We start from the raw sequence: 14,858 nt of genomic DNA, 5'->3' as shown, positions 1-14,858 counted from the left end.
GACATCGTTATTATTCGTTATTGAATAAACATTTGAGGAAATACCACTACTGTACTTATCAAATAAACAAGTTCATTACAGATGCACATTATATCAAAGCCCTTACTTTACAAACACTGTGTAAAATTTTATTACCATACCATATTTTGCTCACTATCTATTTTTTACAGCCCATCCACCCTGTTGCGCCGCTGCATGCGAGCGACCCGACACAACAACGCCTCCATTTTAATCAACCTGTTTACACTGAAACTAATAGAGTTTCTATTATAATACATTGTGCCGCTTTGTTTAGTATAATAATGGGAGTAGGCTATTCGATGTCGGTCCATTCGCTCGTATGTAAGACCAGATGTTTAAAGAGTTTAAATATTTGGAGCTTGTCACTCACACCCTCTCCAATCAAATGCAGCAATATCAAACAAAATTGGGGCAACAAGGGAAATGTTGCTCCGTGCTTACCTGGTAGGCTACAATTCTTGCGGATGACAAGTGTCACAGCGCTTTGAATCAATTGCTCAGTTATGGTGCAAGTACGTCCGTATAGGACAGCCTACTTGGACCAGAGCCAGATCATTCCTTGTTGTAGCGTGATTTTCTTGTCAAGTTAACAGCTTAATTCTTTGGAGCTTTGTGGATCAATGACTAATCCTAGATTATTTTGATCTGTACAGTAAGGTCTTCCAGTCAAATCAAACACAACAATTGCTGTTTCTTTTGTGTTTTGTCTTTTCTTTTTGCTGTTGGCAAGTATGCTTGCATACTCATGGTGACTCCCTAAGCCTGTTTGTCTAGTTATGTAACAGTGAGGGGTTGCAAAATATGCTGATTTCACTCCACAGTTTATCTGGAATATTTTACCCAGGCAGTAAAATTGTGTGAATAGTCACTGGAACAAAATAGGAAGTGTTATTCCCCATGTTTTCAAAACGTATGCTTTTCTGACCGCTTAGTTCAGGTGTAAACAGGTCTTCTTGAAAAGTTTTATTTCAATTTAGAATCTACACAATGTTTTCTAAATAGTGTTTTTAAGCATTTAAGTAGGCATAAAAGTTATGTACATTTTCATTATGATCTGTATGATACATCCAAACTTAATACTGTCATAACTGAGCACTTTATATCACAAAACACTTCTAGAAATTAATTTAAAGTGTTATAGGTTATAGGTTCCAACCCGCTCTCATGAGAGTTCGTACGAGATGAGCAGATGACAAACTCATAAAAAAAAGTAGGGCCTATATACCATAAAGCCCAACTTCTAACCCAAATTTTAAACATATCTTGGTATTGTAACAGGACAAAAAAAAACGAACAAAAAAAAAACATAAAAGTTTGAACGGTTGATGTAATACCATGACTTCCATCTCCTACGAATTATTACAAGTTGCCATGTGAGTGTTTTTTTTTTTTAAGTTACTTGGGATAAAAAGTAGTATGGCATGTTTTCGCCACAGAATAAAAAATAAAAAAGCTAATTGCGACTTTTTTATCTCACAATTCTGACTTTTTTCTCGCAATTGTGTAGCCTGGGAAAACCCAGACAACTTCTGCTCTGCAAGTAGTCTGGCAAAGAGCTCATTCAAGCCCATTTCTAATCCCTCGAAATCGCGGCACCAATCAGAAACGTTGGGGCGGGCTTTACACGATGACGATCGCTCTGATTGGTTTTAGGTCTATCCAATTGCGCCCAGAGGCATTTGAGCGACGTCAGTTGGTGAAGCGCAGCAACTTTTAAATGCATATTAAAATTGCAAACACATGAGGACAGTCTCCATGAAAGACCCACTGGCAGATGAACGTGCTACTACATTTCTCTCCGAAACGGTAGGAAATTAAATTAGATTTAATAGAGGATTTGAGCGACGTCCGTTGGTGACGCCCCTTTGGAAATGAGTTATTAATTAAGCTTTGCCAGACCATAACTCAGTTACTACTGAGAATGGTCTGGTTTTAACCAGGCTAGCAATTGTGAAAAAAAGGGGGGAAAAAGTCAGAATTGCAAAATTAAAAGTCGCAATTATCTTTTCAATTGTTTTATTCAGTGGCGGAAACAAGCTTCCATAAAAAGCTTGTCAGCTTAACAAATATAGGTGTTTTTCTTCAACTTCTAAATAAAAGAGCTTATTTTTCAGGTGTTTTCAGTCATGCTGAACGCCGCATGGTGCATTGGCACTTAACCATTGCTATCTTGAAGGTGTGTGTTTAAGGTATCCGCTTCGTTAGGCCTTATTCTGTTGACTGCACACATAAGGCATCATGCCATGTAAATTGTAGGCACTAAAGAGATCTAGTCATTCTCCGCTCCTGTCAATTTCCTCAGCAGAGGATCTCGAAGCGAGAAGTTGGTCTTGTCTCAAGCTGAGTGAAGAGCAAGACGTCTTCTCCCTCCTCACAATTACACCACTGTCACGCTAAACAGCTGCACGTCATGTCGCCATTGTGCTCGTGTTTTTGTAAGGCATCGCAGGTGCGAGAAACATCCTTATCGCTGCTGGAACATATTCTGGTCTTTACATATGGATGAGCTGCACGAGAAAGTGCGGCGCAGAGAACTAGTTGATAAAGAATGTGGACTGATGAGATATTCTCCTACTGACACGTCGCATTTGCCGGCTTCTCCAACTAATATGCTTTACCTTGTGTTTACCATTCCAGGGAGAAATGTGGGACTGTGCTACTTTGCCAGAGGAGCACATGAGAGATGTCAATCAACGTGTCGGGACAAGGGATTTAAAGATGTCGTGCCGCAGTCAGAGATTTAACAGTGTGGTCTGTGTCAGGTGTCAACAACTTCACCATCAGAATTGTAATGCTGTAAGACACATATCATTAGTGTTTGATTTGCACCTCACCTGAAGAACGCTAACTGCTTTTTCTTCAGACTTGGAAGCAGTTTCACATTTAATAAAATATTTGACTTTGAACACAGCAAGCTGCACGGCTGCCTAGTGTTTCAACACTTTTGCCAAGACTTATGAATTTCAGTTGAATTGGGTAATCTTTCAGTGTTGTACATGAATTCAGAATAAATGCATTTCATTTAAGTAATCAAGTATTTCATTTAAAACAATTATGCACTTTTAAAACTTTTGCAGTACAGTTGGTCAATGGCAAAGCGACGTTCATTTGCTTTGCCATTAATATAACACATTTTATGCATTGCAAAGTTAAGCATTAATACACAATGCATTCAATTGATAAAAAGTGACAGTAAAGGCATTTATGTTACAAAAGATTTCTATTTCAAATAAAAAGTGTCCTTTTGAACTTTCTAATCATCTAGAAATCTTGGGGGAAAAAACGGGTGAATCACGGTTTTCACATTTTAAACAGTTTTCAACCCTTTAAGAAATGTTTTTTAAGCAGCAAATCAGCATATGAATGATTTCTGAAGGAACATGTGACACTGAAGACTGGAGAAATGATGCTGAAAATTCTGCTTTACATCACAGCAATAAATTACATGATGTTTTTATATAAAACACAGTCTATTTTAATAATAATTTCACAATATTCATATCCGATTTCCAACATAGATCAAGCTTCCCAACCAGCCGACTTATCTGTTTGTCCAAACAATGGTAGAAAGGTGAGTGTTCAGGAAACAGTCGGTATTCATGAACGTGGCTCGTCCAATCACAATTTAGAGTCAGAGCGATCCATTTTATAACTAGCATTTTCTTTTCTTCTTTCAAAATAAATCACAGTAATTTAAAGTTTTTCTTCCTAAGTGACATTTTGCATCATATATGGCTTGTAAGCCATAGCACACAATGCTAACAACCTACATGCTATTGCGAGATCACTGATGTCAGGGCTGCACAAAGCAAAGCAAAACAAGGTAACTAGGTCTTTGGCTGTACAATCTCTTGTTGATTTGTATAATTCACCGTTTTAGAGCGAGACAGGGAAGGAGAGCGCTTCTACGAGACAGAACCGAACACAAATAATGCAGTATGATTTCCCAAAAGGACCTGTTAATGGCCAACACATGAATTGATCTCTCACCAGTCTCACCAGTAATTGGGATGCCGACTGTGGTGTCACTTTATTGATTTTTCACTGGTAGCCAACTTGCTCCCGGGTTGTAGGACAACGATGACTAAATAACAGCCAGACCAATGATCTTAATGCTAGGAGCCAAGCACAGCTATTGATTTCATTACTGAATGCCTCCTAGGCTCCAAGCACATACATTTTTTGTATCGACCCAAGGCGGCCTCTACATTTCTTCCTGCACTGTCACATGCACTGTGCCTGGGCATTCAAAAGCAGAACGCTGAGTAGGCCTATGTACAAATACTTGCTTGGATGCATGTTTACACCATAAATTTGCATCATGCAATCAGCATGTGAAGGTGACCCGCTTTGACAGGGCTGGCAGTTTTATGTCTCCAAAAACACGTCTGAATTACCTCCGTTTACTACATGGCTCTCTGGATAATAAAGTGCATCATTCGGGTGTTTGAAGTGCACTTTTTCTTTTTGGAATTTTCAATGTGAACACATTACTCACACTATTTATACTACAAAATGGGATAGAATAGTGCACAAGTCTGCTGTGAATTGGGATGCACATATGAGTGCAAGTCTTGGAATATCCATAGATTTTGGTGAGTCTCAGGATATCGTTTCTATGTCAACCAGAGCTTAACGGCAACCGCAGCCCAAAAAAAAAAGTCATAATTATGACAAAAAAATACAATAAATCAGAATTACAGTATGAGATTAAAAAGTTGATATATTAAACCATAATCATGAGATAAAAATCCAAATTATTGATTACTTATGCTAAAAAGTTAAATGATTACATAAAAATGTGAAATTTTGAGATAAAAAGTCAAGAGTATGACATTAAAATGACATAAAAATATGTTCCTTACATTATTTCATAATTTCAGAAACATAATTTCATAATTTTGACTTTTGAGCTTCCATATAAAACCTTAAATAAATTACTATAAACACAGTAATTTAGATCAGAAGAACATCAAACCAGTAAGAGATACAAAGAATGAAAAGTTTGGGAAAAAAGGTTTATTTTAGTGTCCTTGTTACACATGTTACATGTACTTACTAGTAACAACAGTAAATTATGCATAATTACATGCAAATAACCCTAAACCAAACCTAATCCAAACCCTAGAAACAAAACATAGTAAGTATATGTGCTGTTAATTATTACTCATTACTTAAATGTATTAATAATTAGTGATTACATTGAAACAAGGACACCTTAAAATAAAGTGTAACCAAAACATTTTATTTAAAGTGCCCCTATTATACTTTTTCGAGCATTATCCTTCATGTAGTGTGTAATACAGCTGTTTGTGAATGTGAAATGTCTGCAAAGTTTTAAAAATCAAAGTGCACGACAAATAAAGTTATTGCCTCCTAAATGAAAAAATCGATTCTGAACTGGCGAAACGAGTCTTCAGCAATTCCAGTCTCGCTTCCTGTTACATATATGTAACTGTAACAAATTTGCATAATGCCAACCTACAGTCTTCATTGTGAACAAAGTCTACCTTGCCCCGCCCTCAAACACTAGTTGTAAATGAGGCCTGGAAGAATTTGCTTCATGTTGCCAACATTTCGAGAGACGCCGTTTTCAGCGCTATGTATCGCGTTTCTGACACGCGCAGTAAGCGGTCGACCAATCACAACAGGGCCGTCTGACCAATCAGAGCAGAGTTTTGGAAAGGAGGGGTTTAGAAAGACTGTTTTCATACTCTTTCAGAAACGAGGTGATGTGCGATGTATTTTTGAGGAAATTAAAGTGTTTTTTGATCATGGATGCATGTAAACTTATTATAGGAAACCTCCAAAACAAAATTAGGATCCTTTAAAATAGCATAATTTTTTTACTTGCTTAATGTTAAAGATTCTCTTAGTCCATCAGTACTTTAACTGCAAACAACGTTACCTAAGATAATATCACAGAAACAGCACGGCAGCTTCTGGTTAAAGGCCTCCTTGTGAACACTTGAAAGTTGTCTTGCAGCTCCTGTAGGCGTCTGTTAAGTTCTTTCAGTCTTTAATAATCTATCCATCGACAATGACCCTTAACTAGCAGAGCCATTAGGAAAAGAGGCTACTTGTTTCGGCACTTAATTACGGCAAACACTGGTGCTCATTATCGTAAAGAGCTTGATTCCCCATAAGCGTCACCTAAACTCTGAGTTTAATGACAAAATTAGTCAACCTGTACAATTGCTAATGATCTATTATGAAAATCAAACACACAAACAACAGTTAAGTGGAGACTCAAAAATCACTTTCAGAAAACATTACCATCACAAATCCACTCAAAATATGTCCAATGCATTTGGAAGAGGATGGCACTAGCATCAGGGTTGTGTCAAATCCCCTCTCAACTGTTTAAATGTATAGCTGTAAATGGCTTTGGATAAATGCTTCAGCCAAAAGTAAACGTTCATGGGGATTCACTAAGAAACAGAAAGAATTCCATCATTCGAAAATTCATTGCTTCTGTTCATGATGGTTTTAAATTCAACAAACCAGTGCAGGTTAACAGATAAGTCTGGTTCAAGCAAGTTAATAGTCAAATTTTCCAAAACTGTATCTACAGGCAAAGTTTTGCAAACTAAATATCACCAATCTCAGTCAATGAACTCTCTGTTAATCATCTCACATTCCCAACAGTAGCTTGACACCTTTTTCGTGGCACGGGCCTACGAGTGAGTTACGTCAGAGTAGTCATGGGCGGAAGGTCTCATATCGGATATGGCTCCGGGGTGCAAATTAAGATAATTACGTACTGTGAATTCCTCGATAAGTGGCCCTCCAAACTCAGACGGTACCGTGTTCACGCTTACTTAATGCACATCTGAACAAAAGCTCCTGCTCCTGCTAGGCGTAACTCTTGGGCCTCGGCGCTCTGCAGGAGGGCTCGTCTCATTAGGATGCTTATTTTAACGAAGCGTCTCCACGCTGCAGATCACTGCGTGGCCCCATGGATCCGCTCTCCTCCTCACAAAGGGAAATAAATCTCTTTTCGGCAGGATAATTACCAAGATAATTTTATCCGTAATGATGCTTGTCAGTCAGGAGAGCTGATGAAATTAGAGATGTTCTTGTGTAAGGAAAAAAAGAGAGAATCCCAGCAGATTTATCTGTCAAGAATGAAGAGAGATGAATAAAGAAACTAACGAAAGAACTTTCTTTTCTTCAACCTTACATATAATGGTGTTCAGTTGAATCTTACACAAACATCAGTGTGTTCTTAAAGGAACGGTTCACCTAAATATGAAAATTCTGTCATTATTTACTCACCCTTATGTTCCAAACCTATGTGATGTTAATTATTTATGTGGAACACAAAAATAAGTTTGTTTAAGAGTCACTATGTAGCTCTTACCATATAATATTAATAATTTGTTACATTTATACATTTATATAGCGCTTTTCTCGGCACTCAGAACGCTTTACATATGGGAGGAATCTCCTCAACCACCACCAATGTGCAGCATCCACCTGGATGATGAGACGGCAGCCATATTGTGCCAGAACGCCCACCACACACCAGTTTATTGGTGGAGAGGAGACGGAGTGATGAAGCCAATCAGTACATACATATACTGTATATATATATATATATATATATATATATATATATATATATTTGGCCAGGATGCCGGGGTTAAACCCCTACTCTTTCGAATGGATTATTAATCACCACAGACAGTCAGGACCTCGGTTTAATAACGTCTCATCTGAAGGATTATAGAATGTCTGGAAAGTTCCAAAATGGACCAAAAAATTCAAAAAATCTCCATAAATGGCTCAACACGACTACTGTGTTATATTTCAAAACTTTTGAAGTCATCCGACAGCTTTGAGTGAGGAACAGTTGCAACAATGACACATCAACACCATTGGCAGCAAAATGGCATTGGTTACAAAAATCATTTTTTAATTTTGAACTGGAATATGATGCAATCTTAATGTTATCTGCAATTTTTTTGCATTTTATTTGTACTATTTTTGCATTAAAAAAATCACTTAACTGGAATAGTACACTAGATACTAATTTATTTTTTTATGCAAAAATAGTAAAAAAAATAAAATAATTAAAAGTCAATATTTTTTATGTTTGTACATGCTTACAATAATTTGGTATGGTAATATTACTTATATTGTGTCATACACATGGTTAATTGCTTCTGCTTGTATCCTACAAGTGGATTTGGATAAAGCATCTGCTAAATTAATAAAAGTAAATTAAAAACTTGAAATATAGCACATGAAGTCATACGGACTACTTTTATTCTGGGATTTTTTAGTCCAAGTTGAAACTTGACTATGGAAGTTCGAGTAAAAAAAAAAGTAATTGCGACTTTATATCTCAAAATTTAATTTATTCTCAGATTTCTTATTTTCTAATTATCTCAGTATAACCTTTTTTTATTATTATTTATGGGTACAAACACTTCCACACTTGACAGATAAAATGTCAAACAGTAAAACGTTCATGAAAACATCAAATTTAATATTTCTCAACAGACAATAGAACATACAGGTTTGGAACAAAATGAGTGAGTAAATGATGACAGAACTTCTTTTTTTTAGTGCACTAACCATTTAATCTATCTAAAGTCCGCTGAAGTGTTGACATTTACATTAACGTTGGTGTTAGAGATAAAGCAATCTTTTGGCTGGTACATTATAAATGCCTGCTTTCCATTGGTGGACATCATATATATCTTGACACTTCATTAGCTGTTCACACACACACACCTGGATGTAAACATGTAGACATGCTCAACTTTATAGTCGGTGCTAGGAAAAGCTAGCACAGTCTTTTAACCAAAAAAACAGCACTTGATCGCAACATAGAAAGCTAGAGAGCCAATACTTACTCCAGTGGCACTGCGACTGCACAGCTTTGATCTTAGATGTGAATTCTCTTAACTTGTCTGGGCTTTCAAAAAAGGGCTACTTAAATAATTTCAGAGATGCCGCTTTTCTTCGACGTGGCAAAGGTAGAGCCCTCCTGTGGATTTGGAAAGATAAAAGGTGTTCAAACAGACATCACGACAGGTTTATTACATTACTTAGCATAAGCACTGCCAAGCATCCCTTAAAGGAATAGACATCTTGTGTTTTTTCCTTTAAACAACAAAAAATTAACAGTGAGGAATTGGGACCCTGCTCTTGTGTTGTATCACTCAACAAAGGCGCGTGAACAATCGCTTATTATGTCAAACTTTGACAATGACAGAATTGGAACAGGGCTTCTTCAGCGCTCTGTCCCCCACGGGGAGCCCCCCCCCCCTACACACACACAACTCTGGAAAGAAAGTTTACTTTCCCTGTCATATGAAATTACATTCGCATTTGTGGAGCGTAACAGACCATCAGAACGGAAACAAGTAACAGTGTTGGGCGTAACGCATTACAAGTAACGTGAGTTACATAATCAGAATACTTTTCTTCAAGTAACTAGTAAAGTAACACATTATTTTTAAATTTACAACAAAATATCAGAGTTACTTTTTCAAATTAGTTACACAAGTTACTTTGTTTTCCCATTTATTGACTAATTTACATTTCCTTCAGTCTGAGGTTTCTTCATTTCACTTTCGGCATGAAAGGGCCTTTACATTCGCCAAAAATAGAACTTTTGTTTTTGTTATTAACGCATTGCTTTCTATAAAAATTAACCAAGTAACGGAACTAGTTTCTTTTTATGGGAGTAACACAATATTGTAACACATTATTTTTAAAAGTAACTTTCCACAACAGTGACCAAGGTGTTGTGGAACATATTAAAGACCTTTAAGGTTGGCCATCGAGTAAACTAGCTTTTTTTTTCTCTTTTTTTTAGACATTTGAATGATTATTCCCTTAGATAAGTAAATTAGCATTAAAGTTCAACAGCCACAGGCCGAGTATCCATGCTGATATTCCACACAATAGCAATTCGTGAGCTTAGTATTATAAGGTTCTATCTCCGTTTAGGGTGGTTCTGAGATATTGAGCATCAAGGTTTTTACATCCCAGCTGGCAATGGAGAGATATTGTTTTATACAAAAGTTCAATTAACAAGTTAATACTGAGCAACTTATATTTTAGACACAACATTTATTGTTCTGCAAACTAAAAAAGTTACACACGAAACCAAAGCAGCAACAACACTGTTTTTATTCCGATTTGAGTAGATTGAGTAAATGATTCAATGACTCACTAATAAATACAGTTAATAATTGTGTGTGTGTGTGTGTGTGTGTGTATATATATATGCTCATTTAAAAAATAAAACAATACATTTATACAACAAAATATAAAATTATGTGTATATATATATATATATATATATATATATATACACAATTTAATATTTTGTTGTATAAATTTATTTTTATATATGTGGATGATATACTGCTAGGAAGATAGGATATATAAATATATATATATATATATATATTTATTACATGGCTTGATTGAATTCCAATGTAGAATGCGGTCTGTTATTTCTTGATAACAGACCGCTGCGAAGTATAACACACCGTTGCCATGAAAAACAGAGCGTTGCTATGGACGCGGAACGGACTATTTTCTTTAGCGGAAGCAATACAATCGTTTTTAAATCAATAAACTCCTTTTTTAATCAATAATTTGTGTCAAATTATTTATTAATTTTGTCGGTAGCCATGTAATAAGCGGGATAATGTATAACGAGGCGGTTGTTATAGCGAATACAACCCCTTCAGGCTGATTCAAGACCCCTCCGCTTCGCGTCGGGGTCCCGTTCAGCCTGTCGGGGTTGTTATTCGCTATAACAACCGCCTCGCTATACATTATCCCTTACATACTGTATATTAACTCATAGATCGTTTGGACTCATTGACGGACCTCAACTGTTGTAAAATAAAGGGAACATTTCTATAAACTGCAAAAGTTAGTTTCACTCAAAATATTCTGTAATGTTTTGCTTGCGATTCGTACTAAACTTAACCTCCGTGGCAGCAATAAAACTTGAAATGCCTTCAAACGAGAAAAGCACAGACAGGATGAAGTCTGCTGTGGTAAAATGAATACACCTCAAACCGAGTCATTAGCAGGAAAGGGTTCACAAATTAAAGCAGTAAAAGAGACTAAAGATCGATTGTTGAGGATTTCGCCTGGCATCTCGGCGTGAGAACGGCATCCGGATGGTTGCGTTCAGTAAGGAGGGGTCTGGATCATACGCTAACCTCCATTCAGCGTGCTAGCTGGCGGCCCCAGTCATTGACAGGAAGGAGTGGGCCGCCAGGGCATTGATTGATTAATCAAAGCTAATGTGCTTTTGATCAGCGGGGGCTGCCCTATTAACCAGCGAAGGAAAGAGGGGGAGAAATGCTCCATCTTTTATTTACCCACTTGCAAGGTCCCTCGTTGGCTTCCGTCGCTGACTTCAAAGGAGACTGTGACAATTCTGTCACAGTTTTGACTGATAGAAAAAAAAAGTTTTTTTTATACATTTTCCCTCGACAGTAGATTTTGTTTAATCGTTTCCAGCCTCGCTCTGTTTTAATATGTGTCGAGGAAGAGAATACAAGTCTCATGTTTTCTTCATGACTGTTTCCTTTCTCGTCTAGTTGTCTAGTGGGTTGTCCTCTTTTTCGCACTGTGCCATTTAATGCCATGCACTGCCTGTCACAAGGACACCCAGGGAAACTTCATGCAACTTTTTGTTGTGTGCTATAATTTATCCCCTTGTTCCAGGTTGGAGTGCACACACTTTTCGGTGTCAAGCATGTGTTGTGCGAGGCCTAAAACGACAGTATATACAAACCTCTCCTAGGAAAACACTATTATTAATTTGTTTGCACATCAAATGATGGATATTTAGAAATAATTTCAAAGTGAATATAAAAGAGGCCTTGATACACCTTTATTCTAACCATTTATTTATTTAACTACTATATAGTTTAGATTTTAAAAAGTTATAGTGTGCAATGGCACAGCAGTTTTCTGACCGCATACATCCACCAGAAAATTATTTTATTATTATTATTCTGACAGAAAACCATTTATTTAAATACTATATCGTTTTTAATATAAAAAAATATTTAATTTAGTTGTTTTATTAACATTTTTAGATTTTAAAAAGTTTAGTTTAGATTTTAGTTTAGTTTTCTGACCTCATACATCCACCAGAAAATTACTTTGGAACCAGTTGGTTTGTTTAATTGCAAAAGTTTGGCTAAGAAAATGAAGTTAGATCAGAGAAAAGATCTGACATTTGTATTATATTGTATCTACACTTTTATCAAGGCACAACTTTATATAATAATTGACAAATAATAATAACTACCTACATGAGGCCTCACAAAAATGTTATAATTTACTGAGTTTTTAAAAACATTGACGGATAATTAAAAAAAAAATCTGGTTATTAAGTCACGTGGCTCACCTTACTGTATGCGTAATATACGCCATATAATAATATTTAGGCTATAACTGCTACAAAGAGCTGTGCAAATATAGTGTTGGTAGCACAATTTGATAGCATTATTCGGAAGAATTTATGAGCGGCCCATCGTGAATTCTCCCGATTCCCCCAATGGCCATCCCAGGCGTGCTCTGAGGACGTGAATAGTCATCACATAATTACGGTAATTCTGACATAGCATACATTTTCACAATACACTACAGCCTTGCACCTTATTAAAACTAAGAGTAGAGAAGTTCAACTAAGAGAAACTTAAAAAAGAGCCTACAAATACATCAACTTCAAAACTGAAGGGCAACTTCTTGGCCACAGCATGCTTTTGTGGACACAACAAGACAATCAACTGCACACAAACCCACCCCAGAAGGCATGTTTGCTAGCCTTGTGGCGTTTCATATCATGTTCAAAGTTCCTAAAAGTACACTTGTTTCTTTCTTTACATTCAGATGAAGGGAGACCCACCTGAGTGTAAAGTGAGGTATCCTTCTACATTTTGTTTCATGTTGGGTGACTCTCTAAGTCAAGGAAAACTCAAGGTCTTATTGCCGGGTCCTTCTGAGGTCTCTGAGGGAAATATATCTCATATTTAATAGTTCAGAAGCAACTCTCTCAACACGTATACAAACACACACAAGCAACTTATTACACAAATGGCACTTTGTGTGAAGCCGCCTTTGTCTTTGTTTTTCCTCTCAAGTTCTCGTTCCCTCCCCTCCCGTTCTCATTTGAGAGCCTGTTTCCTGCTCAACCCCTGCCCTTGAGTTTTTCCCAATGTCAGTGCACACTTCAAACACCAGCTGACAAGCTCAGAGGAGTCTGCTGAGAATCCCTATTCGAAACAATTATTCTGTCTCCTACATGCTGGCAGATCTCTTCCCAGAGCATTACGCCTTATCAAAAGGTCCCTTTGACCCATCAACAACTCCATGGACGTGCTGATAAATTTGCCCCTCGCCGGTAGGTTTAAATATAGTTATGCTCATATGTTTAATATATAAAAACAAGCAGTGCAGATGCCGATTTCTTCACCGGGAACGCCTGGAGAACATGTTTGGGTCTCTCTTTCTCTGTATCTTGAACCTTCAGGCAGTCACTGTACCTGGGAAAGGTTTTTTAAACAAACAACTGGCTTTCATCTTGTGAAACTAAATCATTTAATATTTAAAGCTGGGGTAAAACACCTCAGGAAACCCGTCCGTAGTCTGGATGCGGAAACACAGCTCACACAAGATAAAGACGCTCCTGTGAGGAACCTCTTTACCAATGTAATTCTCAACCTTTACAGTCCCGTTTGATTTTACTTTAGGATAAGAGTCGTCATTTGAATTCCAAAATAGCCAAACTGGTCCGATTTGACGCTAAATCATGATGTGCAAACCTGCATTTTAAAGCAGCATTTATAAAATTCCCCGTACAGCCTCACAGGAGTCAATAATTACACTCCCTGATTAGAAACAAGAAGATCAATAAAGATCACCGCCATGTTTTTGGAGTATCCATCAAATGTTGTAATCTGCGAATGGAGCTTGATCTTTCAGCGCCCCTCCCTCAAACTCATCTTCACCAGCTGAACCTCCTTTGCGAGCTTTTTTCATTTATTTGGAGTATTTTCATATTGATTGTGCTGCAACTGTGGCCTTTTGTTAGGTCTGAAATATGGTCTTGTTAATGTACATCAGATTGCAGAGGATCAGTTTCACATCTCAAGAAGCTGAAGACTTGAATTTGGACACTGCAAACACCAACTAGTGGGTTCAGGGATTGCAAAAGGGATCTTACCTATTATATTACCTATTAATACGCTATTAAATCAACTTTAGCTGTGAACATTAGCCACTTAATTAAAGCTTAAAAAACAAACTTTTTCAACTTTTACAGTTTACTATTGTCAACAGGCATAACCTTTTACTTGAATGAGGATTTATTGATATGGGGTAAATGCCAACAGTTAAGCTCACGTTAGTCTTTGTAAAAGCCATTCAACCTTCCATTTCATCAGCCCTGTTGCGTTTTAATGGATTATAAATACTTGGCTGATCTGTCAATGACAAATAATTTATCTACTGCAGATCTGAGAGGGATCAAAGCTAATTAACTTTTCCTCGTTAATTTCAGCAGTGGAGTTTGACAAGTGTGGCTGGAGCAAAGGGTCTTCGGAGAGTCAAACATCAGACCGGCAGTGCCAGGTGAGGCCCGAGCGCATTTGATCTCGTATACATGTATTCCTTCACTACTCGGTCGCAAGGGAGCTCCGTGCCAAGGTCAACATTCAAAGACATTCAACTGCACGCAACGAGAGACACTCCTGCAGTGGCTTTCTTTTGTTGTGCGCATCACAGCAGCATCAGAGGGTGCGGACTGACACTAGTGAAGTCCCTGGATAGCATCGCTACCG

General features: G+C 37.2%; 1 long non-coding RNA gene across 1 annotated transcript; it reads right to left on the bottom strand.

Annotated features, from left to right (window-relative positions):
* Positions 1-5,009: 5,009 nt before the first annotated feature.
* Positions 5,010-14,197, bottom strand: LOC309491779. The gene is made up of 3 exons (XR_014203299.1): positions 12,926-14,197; positions 8,886-9,019; positions 5,010-7,139 (listed from the first exon to the last, which is right to left on the bottom strand). It is a non-coding gene; the product is annotated as an uncharacterized lncRNA (long non-coding RNA).
* Between the last annotated feature and the right edge of the window lie 661 nt (positions 14,198-14,858).

The sequence above is a fragment of the Leuciscus leuciscus genome, assembly GCF_965113295.1.
Source record: "Leuciscus leuciscus genome assembly, contig: HAP1_SCAFFOLD_554, whole genome shotgun sequence".
Lineage (NCBI taxonomy): Eukaryota > Metazoa > Chordata > Actinopteri > Cypriniformes > Leuciscidae > Leuciscus > Leuciscus leuciscus.
This window is presented reverse-complemented; position numbering and strand designations above follow the sequence as displayed.